This window comes from Trichogramma pretiosum, unplaced genomic scaffold (assembly GCF_000599845.2).
Source record: "Trichogramma pretiosum strain Unisexual culture from Peru unplaced genomic scaffold, Tpre_2.0 scaffold88, whole genome shotgun sequence".
NCBI lineage: Eukaryota > Metazoa > Arthropoda > Insecta > Hymenoptera > Trichogrammatidae > Trichogramma > Trichogramma pretiosum.
The window spans coordinates 76,507-89,192 of record NW_019641671.1 but is presented as its reverse complement, the minus strand read 5'-3'; positions in this window follow the sequence as shown (position 1 = coordinate 89,192).

Here is a 12,686-nt window from a genome sequence, read left to right as displayed (position 1 = left end):
ATTTGCACAAATTCCGATGTCGTACAGCCACAGCCAGACGGCACAGCTGACTACAGCCATAAGACCGGCACTCGAGTATCAAATATCACTGAGAGCTTGGAGGACGATACTCAACACAAGAACAATATTACCAATGACGGCTCGCCGGTATTTTTCGGCGGCCCCTGAAAGATGTGGCACGGGACTTGAGCACCAGGCTACAAGTCGATATAAAAGAAAGTTCTTTCGATGGGAAGCAAGGACTACAAATTAATGTATGGGAGTTACCAGCAAATGCTGAAGCCAAAAACGAATGCAACATCGTTCGGTCCAGTGAAAATTGTCCCTTAGACTTAGACTCGAGTCCCTTTAAAGACTATGCCTCAAAGCCAAGCCCGACCTCGCCTCATATCAGCGAATCTTCACGATTACTCGACAAAACAACGCAAATAAACGATGACCAGGACGCTTACGTCTGCAAAACGTTTACAGAGCACCGCAGCTATGCAGCTCCGCAAGATACATTATTTCGCAGTGACGACATCCCATCAAAACCAAGAGGAAATTGCTTATTCTATTCTTTAATTAAAATATGTGATTTAAAGATGTTAGCAATAAAGCTTCGACGTCAACTTTTAAATTCGCCGTTTATCGCATCGTGTAGTGACCCTGCAGAAACCGTCTGTATCTTGTCATCGGATACTGAGTTCGGAGACATAGAATGCATATACGTGTTCGCAAACGAATATAAACAAAACGTTTGCGTACATTTTAAAACAGACAATGGTTATATTTATTGCCACGTAGTGGTGGACACTAATAAACCATTCATACACCTACATTTACAAGACATCCATTTCACGCCGTATTTACCAGTAAAAATAATTACAACATCCGAAAATCAGCAGGCATTTAAAACGAGACATCCTCACTCGAAGCGAGATATTCATACAGCGTCGAGTAAGCCTAGTAACGTACATGCATTAGCTGGCACAAGTCAGTCCTCGAGTATAAAACCCGATACTCAAGCGCCCGTCTCAGATAGCGCGAATGAATCGCCGAGCGAAACGGCACTAGCTTTCGATAAAGACATATATGAAAATAATTCGACTCATCACGAACAGACAGCACGGCAATTGCTTTTTGATGACCTGATATCATTAAAGCAGCCTAAAAACACTGCCGCACATACGGCTCTGGTCAAATATTCAGTTGCCAAAGCACGACCTCCTAAAGATAAATCCCCTTGAATCTGTTCAGAAAATCTATTATTTGACGGATTAACTATTGTGAGAAATCATCCGTTCAAATTTAATGATAATCTTGTATTTGCAATGACAGCATCGCCACATTTAAAATCAGAAACGTTAGATGCACTCATAGAGAGGGGCTATTAGACCGGCAGATAATGACAGATTTTTCATAACGATTTTCTCACTCATGCCTCTTGGAGTACTTAAAGTATGTCCAGAGGCAAGACTAAACCCAAAATTTTAGCGTGATCCCATGTGGATAAATTCGTGGATAATAAATAAAGGCTTAGATATTTATTTTTTAACTTATGCCTCTTTCATAAATGATTGCAAAGTATTAGCCCAGCTTATTATTAATTTTTTAATTTATGCCTTTGAACAGAATGAAAGTTACCGATTAGAATAGTTGATAAAAAATATTGGCATAAGTGCACATATTAGCCTTGATGGTACAGGTCTAGACGAGAAATGCAAAAAAATTTGTTTGAGGATATTCATTTTTCAACTCATGCAAATGAAACTGTACGAGTATCTTGAAGTATGAAATATATTTTTTCCACAGGCATGATGGCTAAATGTAGCTATATTAAAGGCATAACTAGAAGTCATCGCTCTAAAATCATTGGTAGGATAACCATTTCTTAACTTATGCCATTTCTTAGGGTGGTTTAAAACAGTGATATTAAGCTATTTTAAAAGAGGCATAAATGCTGCGTGTAGCTATATCCGCATTGATGTCTCAACATGCCCAAAAATCAAGATTTAGATAATCACTTTTTATTAATAAGCCATTTTTCAGAAAAATCGACTCTAGGGTAATTAACTCGACTTTTTCTAAGATTATACATGCAGAGAATTGAAGCACGGATGTTCATTTACGAAAAATATTTGAAAAGTTGTATTTGCAAACTCTTAATGCAACATTTATGTTACAAACATTACAATTATAAGCGATTCGACTGTTCCCATCAGCGTGCAATTTTTTGAATATACGGGTTAAATGAGTAAATTCATATTACAATATAATATTATCATAGAATGCTGCATATTGATATTTATGATACTACTATATTTAGTTTTGAAGTTCGTGGCCATCCGATCGCATAAACGTAGTATGGATACATTAAAAGTTCATTTTTGTATTCACATTACCCTTTCATCGCTAGACAATAAAATTAATATAAGAATAATGTGTTAGGATGAGCAGCAACTGCAGCTGAGAGAAACAGAAAGTAATATAGTGGTGAAAACAGTATATAATCATGAAATATAATATGCGTTATCTCTTTGTATATGGCCGATTCTCTGTGAAATCGAATGGCCAAAAAATTTTTTTTTCTGCAAATATGAAAAACTTGCTGTTTCCGATGTCAGAAATGTCCCCAAATTTTATTAGAATTTTTGGGACCATCTATCACTCTTTTTCAGGGGCCCGAAGTTGGCCATTTTAGGGTTTTTTTGAAATTCATGAAAAATCACAAATATTCAAATAATTCCTGGATCAGGGTAGAATGATTCAAAAGTAAAAGTGCCCAGCAACTTTTTTGTTGGAAATTGTCCAAATTTTCAGAAAAAAAATATGCCAAAGTGATTGGAGCCACCCAAAGAGAGCATAGTGGGAAAACATAAAAAAAAACACAAAACAAGAAATCTACTCGAGTTGATGACAGCCTGAAAATGGCTGTTTTTGGTGATTTTAGGCATTTTGGGCCTATTTTTGACCTTTTTTGCATGTTTTTCTCCACACATTGTTGTCTACATTGCGTTAAACTTTAAGACCCATTACAAAACTTTATCAGGCATTAGTTGACATCTTTAGGAAGCTTTTCACATAGTTTAGGAAATGAAAGTCCGGTTCGAACTCGAGTAGATTTCTTGTTTTGTGTTTTTTTTTTTTATGTTTTCCCACTATGCTCTCTTTGGGTGGCTCCAATCACTTTGGCATATTTTTTTTCTGAAAATTTGGACAATTTCCAACAAAAAAGTTGCTGGGCACTTTTACTTTTGAATCATTCTACCCTGATCCAGGAATTATTTGAATATTTGTGATTTTTCATGAATTTCAAAAAAACCCTAAAATGGCCAACTTCGGGCCCCTGAAAAAAAGTGATAGATGGTCCCAAAAATTCTAATAAAATTTGGGGACATTTCTCACATCGGAAACAGCAAGTTTTTCATATTTGCAGAAAAAAAAATTGTTTGGCCATTCGATTTCACAGAGAATCGCCCATATATATATATATATATGAATTTTGCGTATGTGTTTGTGTGTATTTAGCAGATTTTTTTCGTGCAGACGGCATTCATTGGCGAGTAAGGTTGGTGCAGAAGTATATGAAAGAAGTAAAACAAAGTTTAATTAAGAAAATTAATTTTATTTGATAATTTTATTCAATACATTTTGTAATTTTTCTGAAATTTTAAATTTATTCCACTGTAATGATTTTTTTCCAATTACTTTTACGATAATTATTTATGTTTCCATTCACTATCGCTACAATGATCATCAGATTCATCATCGTCGTCATCGTCATCAATTCTCTCATTATCACAATCTTCCTTTTCCCAACTATCATCATTATCCATCCAGTTGTCATTGTCGTTTGTAGCTAAAATAATTCATAACTGTATTCTTATGGCAATTTTTCAATATCATATAAATGAAGATTCATTAAATTTATCCATACTCAGTAGCATCTAAATCGTGTGGTACTTCACAGTTAGCATTACTCCAGAAAGAACTAATGTATGAAGCTCGCAAAATATGCTGATCAAGCTCTCTTTTGCAAGGTGGTAGTGTACATCCATCAATACTCAAAAGCTTTTTCTGAAATTCTTCTGTATGTTCTGCTGATCCGTAATTATGAATAAATAAATTCTCCCGAGCTTCATTTACACCGGTACAATAAGCCAATCCATTTTTTTTAGTAGCGTAGATTTGACACACAAATACTTGTAAAACATCAACAGCTGATTCGTAACTATCTCTAGCAGGATTTTCTATATCGTTGAAAGCTTTCTGATATTTTTCGTGTTTTATAAATAGATCCCATGGCTTTTTTTTGCTGATTTTATAAAAAGACGGATTAGAATTACAACCCGCAAAAGCATGAAAAGCAGGAATTGCTTTACAAATTGATAATCCTAGTGATTTAAAACATTTATTCATGTTAATGAAACGACGATTGTTTCCTGTGCCGAATTCCAGCCAAACTTGTACAGTGTCTGATATGTCCATCATCTTTCCTAGTAGTATAATCATGATATCGGTATTATCACATTTTACAACAACTGTATTGTGATCATTAGTTCGAGATACAAAAAAGGGGATCTTTGTAGCGGCTTTGACGTGTCCTTGACATTTGTAGCCATGCATGATTTGACATTGTACGGATCCATCAGTAACTGTGAAGCGCAAACATTTGTCAAAAGACACATACAGTTCTATATTTTCTAAATACTCGACTGCACCTTGAGAATTCCAATGCTCTATTAGAAATGATATAAGCACCTCTCGAAATTTCGTGTTCTTCAGCTCTGCACTAAAATCTGATGGCCTATTTTGTTCAGGTCCTACACTCGAAACAAACAATAAATATTTTTGTTAATTTTTTTAATGAATTCAAATAATAGCAGATACAAGAACTGAATTAGAATGTAATAATTAGGAAAATATATATTATACCTTTGATTATAAAATCACAAAATAAAGTGTCGCCCAAAAGATGTTGACACTCGTCAATTGATGGCTGTGTGTATTTATCAAAAATAATAACAATCTGTTCAGCTGAATTTGACGTTATTCCTTGTCATATTTTTAATGAGAGCTGACCAAATTTTTGCGGAAGTTGCTTTAATTGAGTTAGATAAAAAAAGCCATCAATGATTATCACATTTGTAGGCAGCATCTCTACGTGATTTGGCACGCGTTTTTCAATAATTTTTATAAGTATCGATGGGTCAGTTTTGTTGATAGATCCATTTAAATGGCAAAAAGATAAAGAAACAGGCGAAAATGGAAATGATAAAATCTGAAACAGATAATGTTAATAATCAGTTGTCTACGGTACTCTTTCACAATTGGAAATGTTAATTTTTATGAAATTCATTTTAAATGTAAATGAGTAAGTTTATAGTAAAAAAGCATAATAATATTTACCTTTTCAAGACTTATATTTTCTTGGCAAGAAAACGATATGCCAAGAAGCCTTCCAAACAAATCTCTCTGCAGTTTCACTTCTTTTATTTTTCCACCAACATTGATCTTCGTTTTTTTTACAATACTTGCAAAATTGAAAATTTTGTTTCTTTTTATTACATATTGTTTGAAATTTATTTTGTCTTCTGAGCATTTTTGTATCATTTGTTTTTTCATTTCTTCTCCAACACTTTCAATTGTCAGAAGAAAATCAGTTACTTCCTTGGGTGCTGCTTGACCTGTACAAATATTTACTAAGACATCCTTTCTAGTGGCTGCAGAAAATGGATTAACACGATCCAATACTGATGCCATAAAGTGGTTCAAATGATTTTTACTTTGTTTCATTTTTTGAGGTAATAAATCATTAGTTTCTTCTTGAACAATTGACAATTCACATTGTTCCATGACAGTTGATATTAAGGCACATCTGAGTCCATGATTTATGCTCCACCTTTGTAATAAAACGAAAAAAAAAAGATTAGTATTGTAAAATGCCCTTTTATTGTAATTCATGTATTTATAAAGACGGGAGTGTGCAAAACTCATTTTGAAATCATGAAATCATATTTTACCTTTGCCGAGCACCAATAGAATTTGTAATGTAAGTAATCCCTGTTAATTTTCTACCAGCATCTGCATTAATAGTTTGTTCCAAAGTGAGGTCAACAGGAATACGAGAAGACGGCTTATTTGTTCTTTTCACACAAAAAATCCTTCTTTAACTTGTTCTGTGATGTATAAGAAAAGGAGCAATAAGTAGGAGTTCGTTCGGTCTTTAATAGTTTATTTGGTATGGTGTGCTCTCTGAGCTGGCTCGCTTATATCTAAGCCGGCACCGCGTGTACAGTAGTGAGCGAAGCGAGGTGTCGTTATCTCGCTAGATAAGCGTACACGTACAGAAGCCGCATAGGTATGCGCACGCATACATTACACTCCTCCGCCCTTTTAACTCGTGTGCAAACGCGGAGAACGACGTAGCTTAGGCATCGGGCGGTCGATGCTAATTATTTGGTTCTTATGACGCTTACAGTTTTTATTCGCCGCGGTTTGTACATTATAGGTCGAAGGAGACAATGGTTTGCTTATCACGCCTGGCACGCGTTTCCGTCCACTTAAATATCTTTCCGTTCGCGCAATCGTACAATGGTTGCAAGTTACACGCTCGATTTTTTAAAAAACGTGAATAAAAATTAATTAATCCTAGGAAAGACGCGACCTCTTTCGTATTGGTTGGTACTGCTACTTCAACCATTGCTTTGATTTTCGATTTGGCCTTGTGAAGCCCGTTACGATCGATCACGAACCCCAAAACCTCTATGCTATCTTTTAGGAATTCGCATTTACTCTTATTTAAGCGCAAGTTGCACTCTTGCAATCTCTCACATACTTTATTCAAGCGTTCGATGTGCTCACTTGTGTTGCGTCCCGTGACATAAATGTTATCGAGGTAAGCGATCGCGCCCGTAATGCCCATGAGGCATTCGTCGATTTTCTGCTGAAAGATGCCCGGGCCTGACGCAACTCCTTCGCCCATCTTTGTGTATCGTAACAATCCTACATGTGTCGTTATCGTTAAGTAGTTTTTGCACTCGTCTTCAACGGCAAACTGCATGTAAGCGTGAGATAGGTCTAGTTGTGAGAATTTTTCTCCTCCTTGCAGTGTTGCAAAAATATCGTCAATCTGATGTAGTGGATATTTGTTTATTATCATGAATGGGTTTATTGTCAGTTTGAAATCTCCGCATATACGCACTTTGCCATTGCTTTTTACAATTGGTACGATGGGCGTAGCCCATTCGCTTGTTTCAACGGTTTCGAGATGTCCCAATGAAATGAGCCTTTTTATTTCTTCTTCGATTAATGGTTTAATCGCGTGCGGCACATGCCTGGACTTTAGGGCGACTGGCTTGGCATCGTTTTTTAAATATAGTTTTATCTTGCTTAGGGCTAAAGCCCTAAGCCACTGCCTTCCTACCAGCGGCGGACCCGAGCCCTGCATGACGTAACAGTTTAGTTGTTTCTGTACTCCGCCGAACGATACCGTTAAATTTTTCAATTCGCCCTTGATTTCAAACGCTCTTTCGTCGTACCCGCGCAGCGCGTGATGGGTTGGTTCCATTTTGAACGCAGAAAAATGTCTTAACCCATTAAGTCCCAAGAGGACGTTTTTTCAACACTTCATTCGGCCACTGGATTTTTGGTGTAAATGGGGTCAAAAAAATATGCGAGTAACCAATTCTAATGTAAAATTTAGTGCCCTTTCAGAATCTGATCTCAGATTTTTGAAAAAGTGATCAGGTCAAAAGTTACACTTGATTTTACCCAAAAAAGCATGATTTTTAAAAAAAAATTTTTTTTATTTTTCGAATTTCCAAATGAAAACCATTTGAAATCTCAAGAGTTTCGTGCAAATATCGCGTCCTCGATATCTAAACTGAAAGTTAGCGGGGTACCGATTGAAAAAATTAATGTTTAAACACAAAAAATGTCGGTCGAAACTAGCAAAATTAATTGAAAACTTATAGAATTTTTACTCAAAAACGAAGGACTTGAGAAAAAAGTGTATTTTTTAACTTTATTTTCTTCAATCTAAACCCCACTAACTTTTAGTTTAGGTATCGAGGACGCGATATTTGCACGATACCCCTAAGATTTCAAATGGTTTTCATTTGGAAATTTGAAAAATAAAAAAAATTTTTTTTTAAAAATCATGCTTTTTTGGGTAAAATCAAGTGTAACTTTTGACCTGATCACTTTTTCAAAAATCTGAGATCAGATTCTGAAAGGGCACTAAATTTTACATTAGAATTGGTTACTCGCATATTTTTTTGACCCCATTTACACCAAAAATCCAGTGGCCGAATAAAGTGTTGAAAAAACGTCCTCTTGGGACTTAATGGGTTAACCGGAATGTCTCTGAGATTACCGAATAATATGTACCCGTGTCCAATTCCATCGGAATTTGATTTCCGTTGATACGTACGTCGATGAACATCGGCTTAGCGCCGCTTTCGGAGTCGGGCTCGCATTCAGCACCTTTGCGCAGTACGTAGAATGCTTTTGTTGTCGAAATCGCCGTCGTCGTCGTCGTCTTTTTCCTGCATGTATTTCACATCTGTTTTGCCAGCTTTCGCTCGGCATGCACGTTGTAGGTGGCCTTTCTCGTGGCATTAGTTACACTCGAAGTCCTTGTATTTCCAATCACTTGATTTGTGGTTTGAAATTCCATAGCGATAGCACTTGCCTTCTTGCGATCTCGAGTTGTCATTGCGATTAGGTCGCTGGTACGCTCCTTTGTTTGTTTTGTGCGCGTGGAATTTGAACAGTTCTGCGTTCGTGTTTTTTCCTTCTAGCGCTTGTACGGATTGCAAAGCATTTTTTACCGCACTTTCTCTGGCCTGCGCTGTTGCCAGGGCCTTGTCGAAGGTCAAATCCTTGATTTGGAATAATGTCACCCTGGTTTCGTGATCGCGTATTCCGCATACAAATTGGTCCCTGCACGCTGTCGGTAGATCTGTGTAGTTGCAATGCAGCGACAGCTTTTTGAGCCTTGCAGCGAACTCTGACACGCTTTCTTGCTCTTCTTGTCTTGCCGTGTTGAACTTGCAACGCTCCATTACTTCCGAGGGCTTGAGTGCAAGGTGGTTTGACATTATTATCACAAGATCTTTGTACGCTTTATCAGCCGGTTTGCCTGGCGCGCATAAATGTTTTGCCAACTTGTATGCGTCTTCATCGAAACGCGTTAGCATTATCGCTGCTTTTTTTTCATCTTTTGTGTCTTTGGCTAGGAATATGATTTCTAGCTGTTCGACGAAGATATCCCAATTGTCTTTGCCTAGCACAAATTCCAATTTTGGAGTTTCAGCCTGCATCTCCGAGCCGCTCTCGCACTCGCTGAAAATTTCGCCACTGTCGTCACTTGACTCACTTTTTGTGTCATTTTTGGCGTTTTTACGGATCACTTTCACCAACTTTTTTCGAAGTTCGTCGATCTTCTCGCTCTCACTTACTTCGACTTTTCTGGTAGCTAACTCTTGCACCAACTGATCCTTATTCAGTTCATACACCCAACTCACTTTTACTTTTTTATCCTTTTTCTGTTGTACAGATGTCGTGGTAGCACTTGCCATTAATGTGTAGTTCACTCGTTGCCAATGTGATGTATAAGAAAAGGAGCAATAAGTACGAGTCGTCGGTTTTGCTTTAATAGTTTATTTGGTATGGTGTGCTCTCTGAGCTGGCTCGCTTATATCTAAGCCGGCACCGCGTGTACAGTAGTGAGCGAGGCGAAGTGTCGTTATCTCGCTAGATAAGCGTACACGTACAGAAGCCGCATAGGTATGCGCACGCATACATTACATGTTCCTTCAATCCTGGATGCGTTTAATCTATATTTAAAAGGGTGTCCGTGTACCATACTAACAACCGTGCATAATTTTGCTGATTGAATGTAAAAAATATATTGTTCATTTTTTCGATGCTGTATACATACAGATTGAAGTCTGCGGTTCGAATGCTTCTGTCAAAAAGTAAGTAATAATTCACTAATTTCAAGTATAAACCATAGTATTGCTGAGCTTTTTCATATGAACCGTCCAAGGTTTGATTTTGAAATATTTTAAATTCACGTAAAATTTCTTGAATTGCAGCATTATTATCAATTTTTTCTTCTAAATTATGATGTTTATTCAATTGTTTTAGAAAGGTATTCATATTAGAATCTGGTTCAATTTCTTTTACTTCTAAAAAAAGTTTGAATTATAGAATTTGTAAGCAAAAATACATTAAAAAATGTAATCTTTTGCATTTATTAAAGTGTTTTCCCGTTAAGAAAGCATTTACAGAATCATTACCAAGGAGTTCACTTTCAACGAGAATTGTTTCCAAACCACAGTTAGAAATGAAGGATCCCAGAGCTTTCATATAAGCCATTTGAATATGAAAATCTCCGAGATGAATAAATAAACGTCTAAATTCAGATATTTCAGTGTTCTGCATATGCAAAACTATCATTCCGATGCCAAGATCGTAAGTTACTTGGGCGTACTTTTTGTCACATTCGTCAGCAATTTTTATTGCTCTTCGCATCGTCTCTAAAACAACCAATTTATCTGTTGGAGGTTGATTAATTGGCATTAGATACGATATTTGCTGTTGCTGATCGTAATTAGGCGTTATTTTTGCATTGAAACCGACCCACATAGGCGTTTTGATATTTAATGTATGTTATATCATCCACAGCAAATCAAAGTTATTTACTTTACACAAATTATCTGGGACGACACATCTTAACGGCGAATTATACGGCAGCAAAGTGGATTCAATTCTAGGCTTTTTTGAGTAATGAGGTAGTTCTGAAATGAAAGCATTGAATGTTCTTCTGCGTTTTCTACTTGATTGTGGTTGTGATCCATTTTGCATGATACTTTCTTGGTTTACATCATTATCAGTGGTTCTGCAATTGTCGATACAAATATTCTGATAAACGATTCCGACAGTATCATTTAATGTAGTTTTGTTGCTTGAAGTTTCGATAAAACGATCAAAATTGTCAAATGCACATGCCGTGTTTAGACCTTGTTTTCTAATAACTGCTGACGGACAAATTCTATCTGGTTCAATCGATGAATAGGTTGCTTCAGTCTCGAGCTCTTCAAGTATATCATAACTAAATATGTGTCCATATCGATGTAGTATCTTCACTATTTTTTTGCTGTTTGTCAGACTTTTTATGCTACTTTCAAAAACAATTTGTTTTGAAGGTATACTTCGCCCCTTTGAAACTGCAAAAATCAAATCACTTGAGAAAGATGAAACGAGTCTTGAAGTCTTGTGATTTGATCTTCTTCTATAATTGAAAGCTGCTATTAATGTTGTCAAAAATGAATTGAGTATTAAATTAATTTATTAAATTCTCTATTAAAACTTTGTCTGGGAGCTTATTCACTTTTGAATTGAGAATCGCACGTCTTAAAATTAGAGCAGCTTGTCGCACAATATCCATGTCACTTTCGACAATCATCTCTACATCATATCTACTTCAAATCTTCCAGATGGAAAAATTAATACTGATCTTCGAAAAGTCTGAAACTTTATTTTTCTGTCAAATTTATTAATAATTTTAAATTTTAAATTTCCTGCAAAAAATGATTTGTTTATATAATCATCTTTGCAACTATCACTAAGTGTGTCATTAAATAATTTATACACAAAGCTTAAAGTGCAGACACTACGTTTTTCAATAACTTGCATTTGTATAAAATTTACAACTGCTTTAAATGCTTCATTGTAGCATCGTCGAGTTGTGTGCCATTGATCATCTTTAGGTGAACGATTTATTTTTTCAGCATTGTATCCATAGTTATTCTTACAATACGGGTGATAATAAATTGGTCCATTTTCTTCCTTGGCTCCAACTATCCGATCAAGTATGGCGAAGTCGTTTTGAAGTGTTGCAAATTTTTTAATGTCATCCAAACTTTTGTAGAGTGTTGTCGAACGAAATTTTTCATATCGACCCTTCACCATCTTTCTCAAATTTTGGCAAATTACGCATGTTTTGGTTGCAATTAATTTACTTGAAGAGGCATTACTCTGAATACTATCTTCACAGAGATTGAGGTTTGATAGTTCTTGTAGGTCTGAAGTATCGTCGGCAACAATGTCAGGACTAAATGAAAAAACATTGAAATTAAATTTGACTATTGAAACAATAAATTTAAAAAAAATTTTTACTTTTCAATGCTAGTTGAAGATTTTGGAAGAGTTTCATCTGTTCTGAATTGTTTTTTTAAGGCGTTTAAGAGACTAGCACATGACGAATGATATCCGATACAATCATTCGGTTCAGAAGGAAGTTGACGGTCCGAATATTTAAGGTCATGTCATTTTCTGCGAGCTAAATTTATAATAAATTTTTCGAAATTAGCGTCAGTAAACCGTTGAACATCTTCACTTGTTTCAGTAAGACAGACGAAGCACTGCTTATTTGCCATATTATTCTGAAATACTGCTCATAGAACCAAGAAGTAAAAGAAATATGTAAAAATTAAGTTTATTCATATATTATAATGTGCCTGTTCAAACTCCAGATATAGACCTGTACACACACGCACGACTTTCGATTTTACAACTTGATTTTATAAAAAGATATCATATAGGTGCATGATTTACTTAATGTTGATACTGCCGTCGGAACCGAAAAACGATTAAGATTTTCATATAGTCCGAATATAAAAAAGTACACGCAC